This window comes from Furipterus horrens, unplaced genomic scaffold, assembly GCF_987537825.1.
Source record: "Furipterus horrens unplaced genomic scaffold, mFurHor1.1.pri manual_scaffold_3, whole genome shotgun sequence".
Lineage (NCBI taxonomy): Eukaryota > Metazoa > Chordata > Mammalia > Chiroptera > Furipteridae > Furipterus > Furipterus horrens.
Window position 1 is genome coordinate 106568096 of NW_028327173.1, and position 14175 is coordinate 106582270.

At 47.4% G+C, this 14175-nt stretch overlaps 1 long non-coding RNA gene across 1 annotated transcript; it reads left to right on the forward strand.

The window, feature by feature from the left end:
- Positions 1-3788: 3788 nt before the first annotated feature.
- LOC150015687 (uncharacterized) lies at positions 3789-10509 on the forward strand. The gene is made up of 4 exons (XR_016510013.1): positions 3789-3947; positions 7683-7911; positions 9150-9263; positions 9395-10509. It is a non-coding gene; the product is annotated as an uncharacterized LOC150015687 (long non-coding RNA).
- Positions 10510-14175: the final 3666 nt, after the last annotated feature.

Consider the following 14175-nt stretch of genomic DNA (forward strand, 5'->3'; position numbering starts at 1 on the left):
ATTTGTTATGCAGCAGTGGATAACTAATACATCACCTTTCTTAAAAAATCGTGTTTTCTAACAGGTTATTAGGAAATGGAAAAGATACTAATTTTTCTGTAATCATTTTATAATGCTACTTTAGAAAAGACTTCTAGTCTGATAATTTTGTATTTCTTTTCCTAGTTTTTTTTAAGAAGATAGTTATATACCAAATAATTATAGTTTGTTCTCCTCTGTTTGCATTTTTCTCTGTCTAATTTCCTTAGCTAGGGTCTTTAGAACAATGTTGAATAACAAGATAGTAGAAATCTTTGTCTTGTTTCCATATTTAATGGGATTCCTCTTGCTTTTCACTCTTTTGGTGTTGGATGTAGATTTGAGAGTTAATTTTTTTTTAATAATGTGAAATAAGTATACTTACATTTCCACACTAGAGCTATTTTAAAAAAATCTTTTAAAATATTTTATTGTTGTCCCATCTTTCCCCCATTGCTCTCCCTGCCCTGCTCCCATCCCTTCTCCCACAGTCAATCCCCACCCTGTAGTCCATATCCGTGGGTCCTTTGTACTTGTTCCTTGACTAAACCCTTCTCTTTATGCCCCCCTTCCCCCCTTCCCCCTCCCTCCTGGTCCCTGTCAGTCTGTTCCTTGTTTACATGCCTCTGGTTCTATTTTGCTCATTTGTTTGTGTTGTTCATTAGTTTTCTGTATTAGGTGATATCATATGGTATTTGTCTTTCACCACCTGGCTTACTTCATTAAGCATCCCCTTTTCTCCTCCTTTCCCCTCCCAGCTGATAATCCTCCAAATGATCCCCATACCTATGATTCTCTTCCTATTCTGGTTGTTTGCTTAGTTTGTTTTTGTTTTTATTTTTTAGATTCAGTTGTTTATAGTTGTGAGTTTGTCGTCATTTTAATGTTCATAGTTTTGATCTTTTTCTTAGGTAAGTCCCTTTGACATTTCATATAATAATGACTTGGTGATGATGAACACCTTTAGCTTTACCTTGTCTGGGAAGCACTTTATCTGCCCTTCCATTCTAAATGATAGATTTGCTGGATAGAGTAATCTTGGTTGAAGGTCCTTGCTTTTCATCACATTGAATACTTCTTGTCAGTCCCTTCTTGCCTGCAAAGTTTCTTTTGAGAAATCAGCTGATAGTCTTATAGGCACCCCTTTGTAGGTAACTCTCTGCTTTTTTCTTGCTGCTTTTAAGATACTCTCTTTATCTTTAACCTTTGGCATTTTAATTATGATGTATCTTGGTGTGGTCCTCTTTGGGTCTAGCTTGTTTGGGACTCTCTGCTCTTCCTGGACTTGTATGTCGATTTTCTTTGCCAAGTTAGGGAAGTTTTCTTTTATTATTTTTCCACATAAGTTTTCAATTTCTTGCTCTTTCTCTTCTTCTTCTGGCACCACTATGATTCAGATGTTGGTATGTTTAAAGTTGTTTCAGGGGTTCCTAAGCCTCTCTTCATTTTTTTCAATTCTTGCATCCTCCTTCTGTATTGGTTGATTGTTTATTTCTTCCTTATGTTCCAAGTCATTTATTTTATCCTGGTTTCCTTCCCTTCACCATTGGTTTTGTTTCACATAGCATAGCCTTCATGTCTTCCTTTATGCATTTATCATACTTAACCTTGTCTGTCAAGTCTGTGAGCATCATTTTCACCAGTGTTTTGAACTCTTCATCTGTTAGGTTGACTGTTCTCCTTGCTCAGTTCTCCCACTAGAAACTTGATCTGCTCCCTCTTTTGGGCTATACTTCTCTGCCTCCTTGTCTTGACAGCTGTGTTTGCCTCTGTGACTTAGGTAGAGCTTTTGCACCTGTTACATTGTAAGGGGCAGAGCCTTAGGTATTTGTCAGTGCAGGGCAACCTGTTTCACCACGTTGTGGTGCTATAAGTGGGACAGGGGTCCCACAGGGGCATTTCCCTAAAAATGCCGCTTGCTCAGCACTCACTCCCTTTCCAAGCACCTCTCCCACTTCCCGTATACAACTGCTGCCCTTCTAGCTGTTCCCAGAGTGGGTGGGTCTGCAGACATTCTAGGACTGTGGGGGCACTCTAAACAAATGGACTCTTCTCAGAGACTGGTGGTTTCTTCTTCCATCTCAACCCTCACTGGTTTTCACAGTCAGAAGCAATATGGCTCTAATTTCCCCCAGCACTCGAATTGTTAGCTGCGAGGTCTGGTCTGGGACTGGGAGCGCTTCCCAGATTTCCCTCTCTACTTTTAAAAGCTATTGTTGCCACCACACTGCGTCTTCTCCAACCCTCCTACCTGTCTGGATGAGTATTTCTTTATTTCTTTGTTTGTTGGACTTCCATGCAGTTTGATTTTCTGGTACTTCTGGTTTTTTGTTTTTGCTTTTGTTTTTTAGTTTGAGGTAGTTGTAAATTCCTTCTTAGTTGTGGAGAGAGACACAGCATGTCTACCTATGCCTCCATCTTGGCTGGTCACTATGTTACTGAGCAAAGGGGGCTTTTCACATGGAGCCTTGGTGTATGACCCAACAATTACTGTTGAGAAAAACAGGTCTTTATTTACAATATCCAAACCTGGAGGCAGGGGAGTTGGAAGCACTCCTGCTCAGAGCCCTGTTTTCCTCTGAGACCCAGCACTTCCCTTGCTCCCCCAAAGGCTATAAGCCAACCCCAAACCCAGTAGTTCCCCATTCCTTATCTGTCAGCTCTCTCCTTCAGGATCTAGGGTATGTTATCGGGCTCCGTATAATAGTCCAGAAAAGCATGTGCCATGTTACACTGGATCATGGTGAAGTCCAGGAAAGGCACAAGTCCTAACAGAGTGTCCTCTCTGTATGTCCTGAGTTCCAAGAGTCCAGATAGAGTCCAGATCTGCAAGGCAGAGTCCTTGGCGGTGTCTGAGTCAGCTGGAGCAGGCACAATTAAAGCAGCAGCGTGCCTGCTTTCTTACTAGCCCGGGCCCCATGGCTGGATCATCCCTATGAATTGCATAGCTGCTTGCTATTTCTTCCTTCTTACCATGGACCAGCTTTGCTATAAAGCTGCCTAGCTGCTACATCATGGCTCTCTTCCTACACACCAGACCTCATTGCAGCTGGTGTGGTCCCTCTGCAGTCTTTTGAGCCATGTGGCCCCGCTTCTCACATGGCTGCTGCCTTATTTTTAAACCCTGACCATGGCCTGTGACACAGTCAGTGTGGTGACTGGTCCTGGCCACTCGCAGAATCTTGAGCAGGCCCGGTAAGCTTTTTTGTCACCATTCTGTGGGCAAAGCCCCTCCCATCTCCTTGGAGCTTGGAGTGGCCATAGCCATTTGCATAACTAAGAAACCAGGTATCTCTCAGGAAAATGGCTGTGCTCCACCGAATCCAATCCCCCACATTCTGAGTCTTCTGGCCACTCTCTCTTACAACTAGAGCTTTTTGAAAGAAAATCAGTCATGGTTGTTAACATTTACCAAAAATCGATTCAGCATGTAAAATGCTCTTTTTCTTCTTAGCTTTTTCCTAGGACCTCTTGCTGTGGTTAATGAGTTTGCTCCAGTTTTGCTATAGCGTCATCCATGCATTACAGGAATGTTTGCTCATGGTGTGTTCTTTTAATACATTGTTGGACTTACTTTGAACTTGATCTGATTAAATTTGTATTAGGACTTTACATCTATATAAATGAGACTAGTGTATGACTCATCCATTCATTTTGTCTTTGTGCCATTTGTCAGGTTTTAGTATCAGGGTTATTCCAGCTTTACAAAAAGAATTGAGAAGTATGTGAGTCAGAGGCCTGGCAAGAACACTCACCCAGGATGGTTTAAATAAAGAGACTTTAATGAGAGTCTTCTTATAGAAGTGTGGATAAGGTGAAGTTTGATGGTGAGGCACGGGGACTAGTAATATCTGGGAGCCATTACCGTCCCCAGAGCTGCAGTGTATCTGGAGCCCAGAGAGAGTTGGAACCTTGGAGAGGAGGTTCAGGTGAGAGCGGGGGCTGGGGGCACTGCCACTGCCAGAAAGAAGGCGCTAAAGTAGGAAGGGAGCAGGAAGGATATGTCAACTTTTCTCTCCTCCCAGCCTTCAGTCTTCAGCCCAGAACTCCACTGGGGCACCTGGGGGAGCCTGGGGGAGGAGTGTGGTCTGGGGTTGGGGGCAGTCTCCTGGGGCAGGGGCTGGGCAGGGAACGGTGTGGATTCTGGTGTCATGTCTAAGAGATTTTTAACGCTCACTTCCAGGTCTTTTAGTACAATGACCTCCCCATACTGATTTTTTTGTTTACTATGATTTTGTTTATTTCGATTCTTTCCTGCTTGCTCAGAAGCATCTCTGACCATTTTTCCTCCAAGAAAGGGAAGCCACTCAGGGCATATATCCTAACTTCTGGCATTAGGAAAGTCTTTTGTCTTCATGCCTGAATGCCCCTTCAGATTGTTGAAGTTTTAGGTTAAAACTGTGGCCTCTCAAAATTCTGCTGAAAAGTGGCTCTCACAGTGCTTTCCACTCAGCGCTCTGAAAGGAGAGTCACACAGATGGGAAAAGGCTTCATTATCAGATAAATCTGGAAAACTATGCTTGCTAACATCACTCATTTAACAATATGCACAAACACTTTAAAAGCCCTGAATAAAGCCTCAGTGTAAGATTTTGTCCTTTTTTTTGCTTCATTCAGCATTTCCCAAGTTTGATTTATGACAGAAGCTTTTCCCCCCTCTATTAGCACTTCCCAACATTCCATGGAATCTCTCTTCCAATTATAGATTTTTCAGAAATGTAGATTTTTCCTTTCTGTATGGGAACTTAGAGAATTATTTCTTATCCTTAAAATGGACAAAATCCTGCATGGTATTTCTAACTATTTATTTCTTTTTGTTAATCTGATGTGGATAAAAGGAAGCTATTAACTTCATAGGCTTGGGGTTTTAACCAGCTCAGAAGTATTGTGTCCTCCCTTCTTCTGTGACTCTTGTTTTGTCTCATTGGTTTGGTTCTTAGCTGGGCCTCGATGTCTGCTGTGCTCCTTCCCTTAGCTTTGTCCTTCGGGCTTTCCCTTTGCATTCTCAGAGAACTCCTGTCTGTCCTCCACATTTACAGTTCAATTTTATAGCAATTTTAAATTTGCACCTGCATTTTTAGTTTCTTGACAGCCTTTCTTTATTTCACATGGTTTGCTTTTAATTTCTACCTGCTGCTTAGCCAACAACCCCATTTCATTCTTTTCATCTTGTTTTTCAACCCACCTTACTTAGAGTTCACATTTTAATGAAATGAAGTGAGTACAAAGCAGATGTGGTCTGAAAGTTATTTGTGTTGCTGTGATAAATCTTTTTCAAAGGGATTCTTTTCCTCTGCCCTTTCAGGGACACATTCTTCTTCCTTTATGATAAAATCTTTTCAAAGACCCCACATGTTTGCAAATGTTTGTGTATGCATGCACACATATTTTTTGTTACTTTTCCTTTAAAAAAAAAAAAGAATGTTTGTAAACTCTTGTTATTTCCCCCAAGTGGATCTTTTTAGCTCACTTCTACCTGGATGTTTTTCCAATAGTCTGGCCATATTTTAGGCTGAAAGACTGGTTAGTGCAAACTCATGTCACCAATTGGTTGTAGACAAAAACTGCCTATGACATATATCCCCATTCCCCACTCATCTACAGGTTTGACTTGTGGGTCTCGCAGGCTGCAGGGTGTGTGTGTGTGTGTATGTGTATGCATGTGTGTCCCTGTGTGCTGTTCTTTCTCCACTCATAGAGCCTTCCAGTGCCATGACCAGCTCAAGGATCTAGTTAGGGGATCTAGCTGGGAGTTGGCTGGGGACAGGCCCAGTGGCGACCCTTGTCTCTGTACCAGGGGCCAGCTATATGCCAGGCTGATTCTCTAGGTGACAGACATAGCCATGACAAGACTTGTGCCCACCCTACCAAGAAAGGAGAAAGGCAGAATCAAGGAGAAGCTGACTCAGAGACAGCTTTCCCCCAGTTATGTACTTGGCCTTGTGAACACATGCACCCCAAGCCCTCCCTGTCAGCTTTTTCCACATGCTGTTGATCCACAGCATTGACAGGACTTCCAAATGGAACATTCTCTGCAAGCTAATGTCCCACCCCCTGCCCTCCAAATTTGGGGGCAGTAGGCAAACGCCACTGGGGTCTCGTCCACTTGCTTTTCCTGGCATAGTGTTAGTTTCTCAGTCAGCCCTGGGGTCTCCTTCCCCCTAATCTGGATCCTGCACATTTCCCACAGATCCCCAGCACACCCTTCATTTTGGGTAGCTCAGCTGGGCTCTGGTAGGGGTAGAGCCTGGGCCACATAACAGGATGTTGGTGACACTTTTCTTTGTGTTCTGCAAATCAGCTAACTCCCTACACTGAATACAAAGACATCACGGCCTCTGTGTCCCTCAGTTCAGAGAGCCTACATCTCCCTTCCACAGGGCTTGCAGGGGGCTGCATTGGCTCTCTCCTTATAGCCAGTCCTAGTGACCCAGGGGGAGTGTTCAGTGCTTGTGGCAGAGGCTATGGGGAAAAGGGTGTGCTTGTCCTCCCTGAAGCCACAGGGAATTTCTCATAGAGCAAGACACGTCTACTTCACCTGTGAACTCGGTGGTAGAGCTTGAGCTGCCTGAGTAGGGCAAAGGAAGATAGGAAGCAGAGGACAGCAGAGGGAGCCCTGCGTGTAGGAGCTGGGCTTGGCTGCGGTGCTGGTGCCCGCCCAGGACGGCCTCAACTCCAGGGCTTCAGAGATGCACGGGCCCTCCAGAGGGACTCAGATTTTGAACAGAGGACAGTTGGAGTAGCCAGAAAAGCAATAACAATCCATCCAGGAGAGGACAGTCTCAGGAGACTCCAACCATCTCTGCCCCCAGTTCAAGGTCAGAGTTGGGGAGGAGGGCCACAGCTCTGAGCAGAGGTGGAGTTGATTGGAGGAGGGAAAGAGGAAGTCTTTAAAAAGAAAAGATTTATAGATTTTTTTTTTTTTTATTTTAGTGAGAGGGGAAGGGAGGAGGGAGGGAAACATTGAGGTATGAGAGAAACATTGATCAGTTGCCTCTCGCATGCCTCCAGGCTTGTGCCCTGACTGGGAATTGAACCACTGACCTTTCGGTTCGCAGGCCAGAATGCTCAATCCACTGAGCCACACCAGCCAGGGCCAGGCAGAGGCTTGATTATTGACATGAGACTGTTCTAACAGATTTGAATGGCAAGGGATTTGTGCAGTGCAGATGTGATGTCATGAACCACCCTGTCACCCAGTTCGATAAGAGGGATAGTTGTTAGAAAACAATTTCACGTTTATACCCAGGCAAATTGAGACTCTACAATAAATGTGTTACACTTGAGAAAACATTTCTTAAAAGCAAAAGGGAAAAAAACCCACTTTGGAACTTTTAGGGTGGGGAATGTACAGAAGTGTGGGATAGGAACATCTGTGAGAGGAGACAAGGGGCCAAAGAATCGAGGAGCCTGCTCTAGTCCTTGTGCTTGCAAGTGACAGAATCGCAGCTCATATAAACATCAGCAGAAGTGGGGGCTTACTGGGGGGATCCTGGAGCATCTCACAGAATCTAAGTAAAAGTCTTCCAGTAGTTCAGCCAGAGGAGACACAGCCAGGCACAAGTGACATCTCAAACCAGGGGCCTGTGGACCGCGAAAACCTCTTTGAGCCCTCCTTCTCCATTCCTGCTGCAGGCCAGCCTCATTCTTTTCTCTCACCACAGACTGGTTTGATCCATAAGACAGAAGACACAGCCACAGAGAGCTTCCAAGTGTTGTGACGTGGAAGTTTTGCCATGAGACAGAACTGGCTCCCAGTGGCTCTGAGTCTAAGTATCCCAGAGAAGGGCCTCGTTGGCCACATCAGGCCAGACACACACCCTGCACAGTGAGCCTGGTCCGAGAAGGCAGCTCCTCTGTGGAGCAGGGAGGAACCATCCCAGGAGAAAGAGGGTGAGTGGCCGGTAGGCTGTCTTGACTCCTGTTCCTGACATGGCTCTGACTGACTGGCCCCATGGCCTTCTGCCAGGTGCCGTGTAAGCTGCAGAGGTTCTGACCACACTGTGCCTTCCTGTCATGGTGCCCACGGCAAGGGAGACAATAGCAGTAATAACAACAGCTGCATTTGCTGTGCACCTATTGTGTGCTAGGCCCCGGGCTGTGCTCTGCAAATTTTTATTTAATCCTCACAGTAACTATATCACTTCCAGCAATTCTGAGGAGGATGCAGAGGCTTGGAGAGATTAGGAACCCAAGGTCACATTGCTACTGAGGGGCAATACTGGCACTCTGCCCAGGTCTGTCTGGCTCCCAAGTTAATGTTTTTTACCATCTAGTTCTCCGGCCTCCACCTCTAGCCTTGGCATTTCCAGCGAAGGTATAAAAATCTTCCTGGCCCAGGATATAGTTCTGTTGTGTGAGTTTACAGGCATCACAGCCAGAGTGTGGGGACCCCTGAGGGCCTGGCTATGTCACTGCGAGGCCTTCAGGGGGTTGATATGATCATCCGAGGGGGTGATTTTGCTGTAAACAGCTACCATGCTCCGAGGAGACGCATGGCTGGATCCTCCATCCTGGTGGCTTTGAAGACAGAAAGGCCTCTTTGAACCCCCATCTCCTTTCCCTTCCTCCCTCTGGTTTTCTTTCTTCCTACACTAGAAGGAGGAGAGGCCCCCAGGTCTCCAGGCCCCCAGTGCTTGCTACACAGGCACTAGGGAGTAGAGTGTAGGCTGCAGGCAGTGCTGTCGGCAGCAGAGGGCGCCAAAGCCTCTTCACACGTCCCGGCCCCTGCCTGGCCCAGGAGAGGCAAGCTGGCCTAGATGGGGTGGGGGGAACTGCATACTCCCTGCCTGTTCATCCTGCCCCAGTTAGCCTGTGGCCTGTGCCCCTGCACCCTTAGCCTACAGATGTGCACATGCCCTCGTGTGTGTGTGTGTGTGTGTGTGTGTGTGTGTGTGTTTCTGGTTCCCCAGGAAGCACATTTGATAGCCCCACAGTGTCAAACAGGAAGGTCAGGGTCAGGGCATAGGAACAGATACTCTATCCATAACAAACCACTGACTTTACAGATCTCAGTAAAACCATTTTCTGGGCAGGCATTATAATTTTACAGTTTCTGTTCTACTGTGGGACAGGCAAAAAATGTGTGACGGGATGGGATGAACACTTATCCAGCTCTCCCTCTGTGCCAGGTCTTGGCTAGAAGCTTGTATCTATTACCCTGGTTGACCACCCCAGCAGTTCTGTGAGACACACGATTTTAACCCCACTGTGCAGATGAGGATGATGAAGCTCGGGGAGGTCAGGTAACTTCTCTGAGGTCACACAGCTGGGAAGTGGTGAAATTAAGATTTAAACCTTAGTGTCTCTGATTCCAAAGTCCATGCTGGTTTCACACCTTCTAAACTTGTCCTCTCAAACTGTGTTTTCCTCAAAGCAATGAGATTCCAGGAGCAGCAGATGGATCATGGCTGGAATGACACAGCTGAGAAGCGAAAGTGGATGGACAGTTAGTGGCTGGTTGGTAGGTGTCAAGGAATAAGGGACTATGTGAGGGAGGATCCAAAAAGCCCCAGAATTTATGTATAAAAAATTATGTATTTATTCTCGTGTGTTTAAACTTCAGTCACCTTCAAAGTACTCTCCATTTGGTGGAGACATTATGGAGACATTTTTTCTGCTGCTCAAAACAGTTTATGAACTTGTTGATCTTCATGCCTTTTAGTGCTTCTGCTGTTTTTTGTTTCCCCTCTTCCACATCAGCAAAACGTTTACCTTTGAGGACTTTTTTGTCCAGGGAAACAAAAAAAGTCACTCGGGGCGAGATTGGGTGACTAGGAAGGGTGGGACAAAGGGTTCACGCCATTTTTGGTCAAAAACTGCTGAACATGCAGCAAGGTATGGGCAGGTACATTTGTAAATCACCCGTCATGAAATGGGCAAATGTGTTGTCTTCAAAAAAAAAAATCACTGAAGCCAAACACAGCCTCTCACAACAATGCCAGCTGGTACACTGACTCAAATGGGTTCCTAGAACACTCACCTAGCAGGGGAAGCCTGTACTACAAAGGGCCCACCCTCCAGAAGATAATCCCATTTTGGGGGTTCCCCCTTGTATTTAACTGTTTGCTGTGGGCTAGTTGGTTGATAGGAAGTGAGGGCCCAGATTTTGGGAGAAGTGAGAGAGAGAAAAAGAGAGTGAGTTTGAGAAGATGAGGTGCCCAAGTGCCTGGTCAGGGTCTTTGCCCTCAGGGATGGATCTCTGTCATCTGCTTTGCATGGAACCATGGCTGGTTGGGGTCTGTTTTTGAAGGGAAGGTGTGGCCATATCAGCAGACTGGTGGGACAGAGAACAAAGCTTGCAGAGTAGAATCATCGAAGACTGAGCGTGTCCTCTCCACATACATGACAGTTATTATGACTATCTGACCGATGACTACTAGACCAAAGTTCAACAACATTGTTTAGAATTAACATCACTGTGTATATTATCTGCACCCAGAAAATATCTTCCTCTTACTGATATAATTGTTCTCCTTTCCCTCTCATAAATACCCATCTCCTAATCAGAGTGCTATTTGGGCTTCTGCTGATTGAGTGCAACTCGGAATAGCTATTCTTATTGATCTCAAATAAACACCTGTTTGCCTCTCACTTTGAAAGGCTTTTTGTTTTTTAGGTTAACACAGTGCAAGCTGATCTACAGGCAGGGGAAGGGGCTTCCTTCCTGTCTGCAGGGCCTTGGAGGGATGGAGGCTGCTGACTGGGCTGGCCTCAGGAGGCTCACAGCAGCTTCCCTAGGGCAATGTCTCAGTGGCCTGATGGGGCTGGACTCTGGGCTGACAGCCTGTTCCATTCTGGCCACTTCTTCCTCATAGCTGACTTCCCAGTATGCTCACTTTAGGCTGGGCAGGAAGCCTAAGGATTGCCCTCCCTAGTCACAAAGGAAGGCTGCCAAAGACAAAATGCCTGGTTGAGCAGAAAGCAGAAAGGCACTAGGGGGCGGCCGGGCATTCCAGGCCCAGGGCAGGAGCCAGAATGTGAATGGAGGCCATGGCTGCTCCTGGTGGTGCTGGTGATCATGAGACTGCAAAGTGGGAGAGGTGGTGCAGGGAGGCAGACTTGGATGAGGAGCACTGACGGCCTTGGAGACCACACGAAGGAGCCTGGTCTCTTCTGGTTGGCAGTGATGAGAGTAACGTGGTCTATTGCCTCAGTCTGGTTTCCACAAAAACAGGTGTTCTGACAAGGATTTGGATGAAGTTACTTGTTCCAGGAAGCAGGTGAGGGAGCAGGGAAGTGAGACAGGATGGAGAGGCAAGTCAGTAAAATGTGTGTTAAGGAGCAGGCACGCTGTGGGCAACTACTCGTCCAGTCCCAGTGGGGACTCCCTGATGTATAAAATTTGCCTCAGAACTGTCCCATGAAGGGGCAAGGAGCAGTGTTTGTCCACCAACTCTATCCCTGGTTGCTTGTGGTTCCTGAGATGTTCATGCCCCTAGCATTCCAGTCTGACCCATGTTGGGGCCAAGTTCAGTCCAGGGCCATAGAATGGCCTTATGAAAAGAGACCCAAGAAGTGGAGGGGAGGGCGAGGAGCAGCGGAGAGGCTGGCTTTGGTCTGAGCCTTTGGATTGGGCAACACCAAGGTGGTTGGTGACTCTGGGGAGGGCAGCGTTGTGGGAGAAAGGGGCAGAAGCCAGAGAGCACTGACTTCTGGGAAAATGAGAGGTAATATGCAGGAGGTAAACTAATCTGAAGAGTGTGGATAACAGACAAGCCATTGGAAGGGACCTGGGGCTGGAGAAAGGGGAGCTGTGAGCAGACTGGGGGGTTACTCAGAGGCAGGGGTAGCCATCATGTGGGCCACTCCTCAGCTGCCAGACCTAGACAGGTGAAAGTGTAGGTGGGCTCCCTAGAGTGTTCCAGCCTGCACCCATTCAGACTGAACAGCGAGGGCACTGGGCTGACACCTTGCACTTCCGCCTGTCTCCTTGGGTGTCATGGATTGGCTCAGCATGACCCAGTTCTGCAAGCATGTATTTGATGGGAAGCAGACTAGGCCTCTGATCTGCAGAGGTGCAGACCCCATGGTGGGCATCAAAGAGGGTGAGCAAATGAGACAGCCATGTCCTCATGGTCTAGGGCAATTGCAGACAGATGCACGCAGCAGGCTGGGGCAAGGACCAGTGGTGGCGCCAGGGAACACGGTAGAGGCCAGCGAGAAGGCAGCTGGTCTGTGTGGGCTGGAGCAGCCAAGCCTTCAAAGCTGAAAAACATTTAGGGGTAGAGAAAAGAGGGCACAGGCATTCCTGGATTTCAAAGACTTCTTGGCTTGCTTAAGTCTTCCTGGTAGCTGGATATGGCACAACCCAAGTCCTCCTGAAACCAGACCCCTCCCACTGTTCTTTGATGGAATCAGACTGACCTTGATGGGGAGTGTCAAAAAGAGGATGCGTGGAGGGAGATGAGGGTTGTCACCCGGGCCTCCAGTTTAAGGAAGAAGGCTACTTCCTTTGGTTTGGTTCCTTGGTGTGGTAAACTGGAAAGCAGCCCCGGCCCCTTTAAAATGTCCACATTCTAATCTCCAGATCCCGGGGATGTTACCTTATATGGCAAAAAGACTTTGCATATGTGATTAGCTATCTTGAGATGGGGAGATTATATTGGATTATTCAGGTGAACCCTGAATGTAGCCACGGGGTCCTTATAAGAGGGAGGCAAGAATTTCAGAGGAGGAAGTAGGAAATACAACATGGGAAGCAGAGGTTGGAGTGATGTAAGAAAGGGGTCATGAGCCAAGGGATGCAGGAGGTCCCCAGAGGCTAGAAAAGGTGAGGAAACAGATCATCCCTTAAAGCCTCCCAAATGAACCAGCCCTGCTGACACCTTGACTTCAGCCTGCCACTGAGAGACACTTCCAGACTTCTGGCCTCCAAAACTGGAAGACAATAAATGAGTGTAGTTTTAAGCCATGAAGTGAGTGCTGAGTTGTTCCAGCAGCCAGAAGAAAGGGATACACCTGGGAAGCACTCAGGGATGGAGGTTTACCTGTGAGGATGTGAGTGGGCACTGCCCCTCACCGAAGGCGGTAAAGGAGGCAGAAGTGGGCAGAGGGGCGGCCACACAGCCCCAGAGGCGCAGATGGCTCCATACGGCTCTGCAGAGCTGCCCCAAGGGAGGCAAGAGGTTCCGGCCCACAACCCATACTGAATCATTGGACTGGGATGCCCTGGCCAGGGCATGGGGACTCGTATGGGAGCCCTCAGCGGTCTGTGCTCATCCTGGTCCTGAAGGGGGCTGGGGCACAGCTAGGCCTCTCCCGCAGCTGTGGGTGTGCAGCTTCTGAGCCTTTGTATTTTGGTCTGCAGGCCTGGTACTCTAACAGCTCTCTAACATCCTAGACTTCCTTATCCACTGTGGGTCTTTCATGGTGTGTCCGCATCTCTCCCTGAGCAAGAAATCGGGGTCTCAGTCCCAGTTTCTATAACTGTCACTAAGCGCTTTCAAAGCAATGCTGTCTTTAATCCTGGGAAGATTCTTAGTTATTTCCACTTTCCAGATGAGCAGACTGATACTCAGAAAGGTGAAATGGATGCCAAAGGTCAGGGCCAGGACACTCCCTAGATCTGCCTGGTGCCTCTTCATCGCCCTGTGATCCACTTCTCATCACCCACCATTTTTGTTACTAGCTGTGCCATCTTGAGGTCACTTAAACTCTTTTAGCTTGTTTTCTTGTTTGTTTGTTTTCAATGGGACCCGACTCTCTGTCCTGCCTCTCCCCCAGAGTTGTGTTAACTTGTCTCCAAGGAGACAAGACGTAGCAAGCTTTGTACCTGGGTTGCTCACACTGCTGCTCTGATTCCCTGGGCTCAGCAAGTTCACCCTGCCCTGCCTCCCCACCATCTAATACCCTCACCACTCTGAGCCCCTGATCTGGGGGAGCTGGGGAAGGTCCTATTGTGCTTCTCAGGTGTGATTTGCTAGTTTTGCACAATTCCCCTCAATACTGGGAGCCATCTAGGACTGTGTGCCCTTTGGTTTACATGCTGGGTCTCAGCCGCGGGAGAGGCAGGGGTGAAAGCAGCTCACGCTGGACATGTTTTGGCACCAGGTGCCGTCTGCCAAGGAGCTGCATCTTTCCAGAGGTGCAGCCTTCTAAAATTCTCACGAAAGCCCTGCACAGGTCTATAGTGACTGGGAATATGCTGGCTTTGCA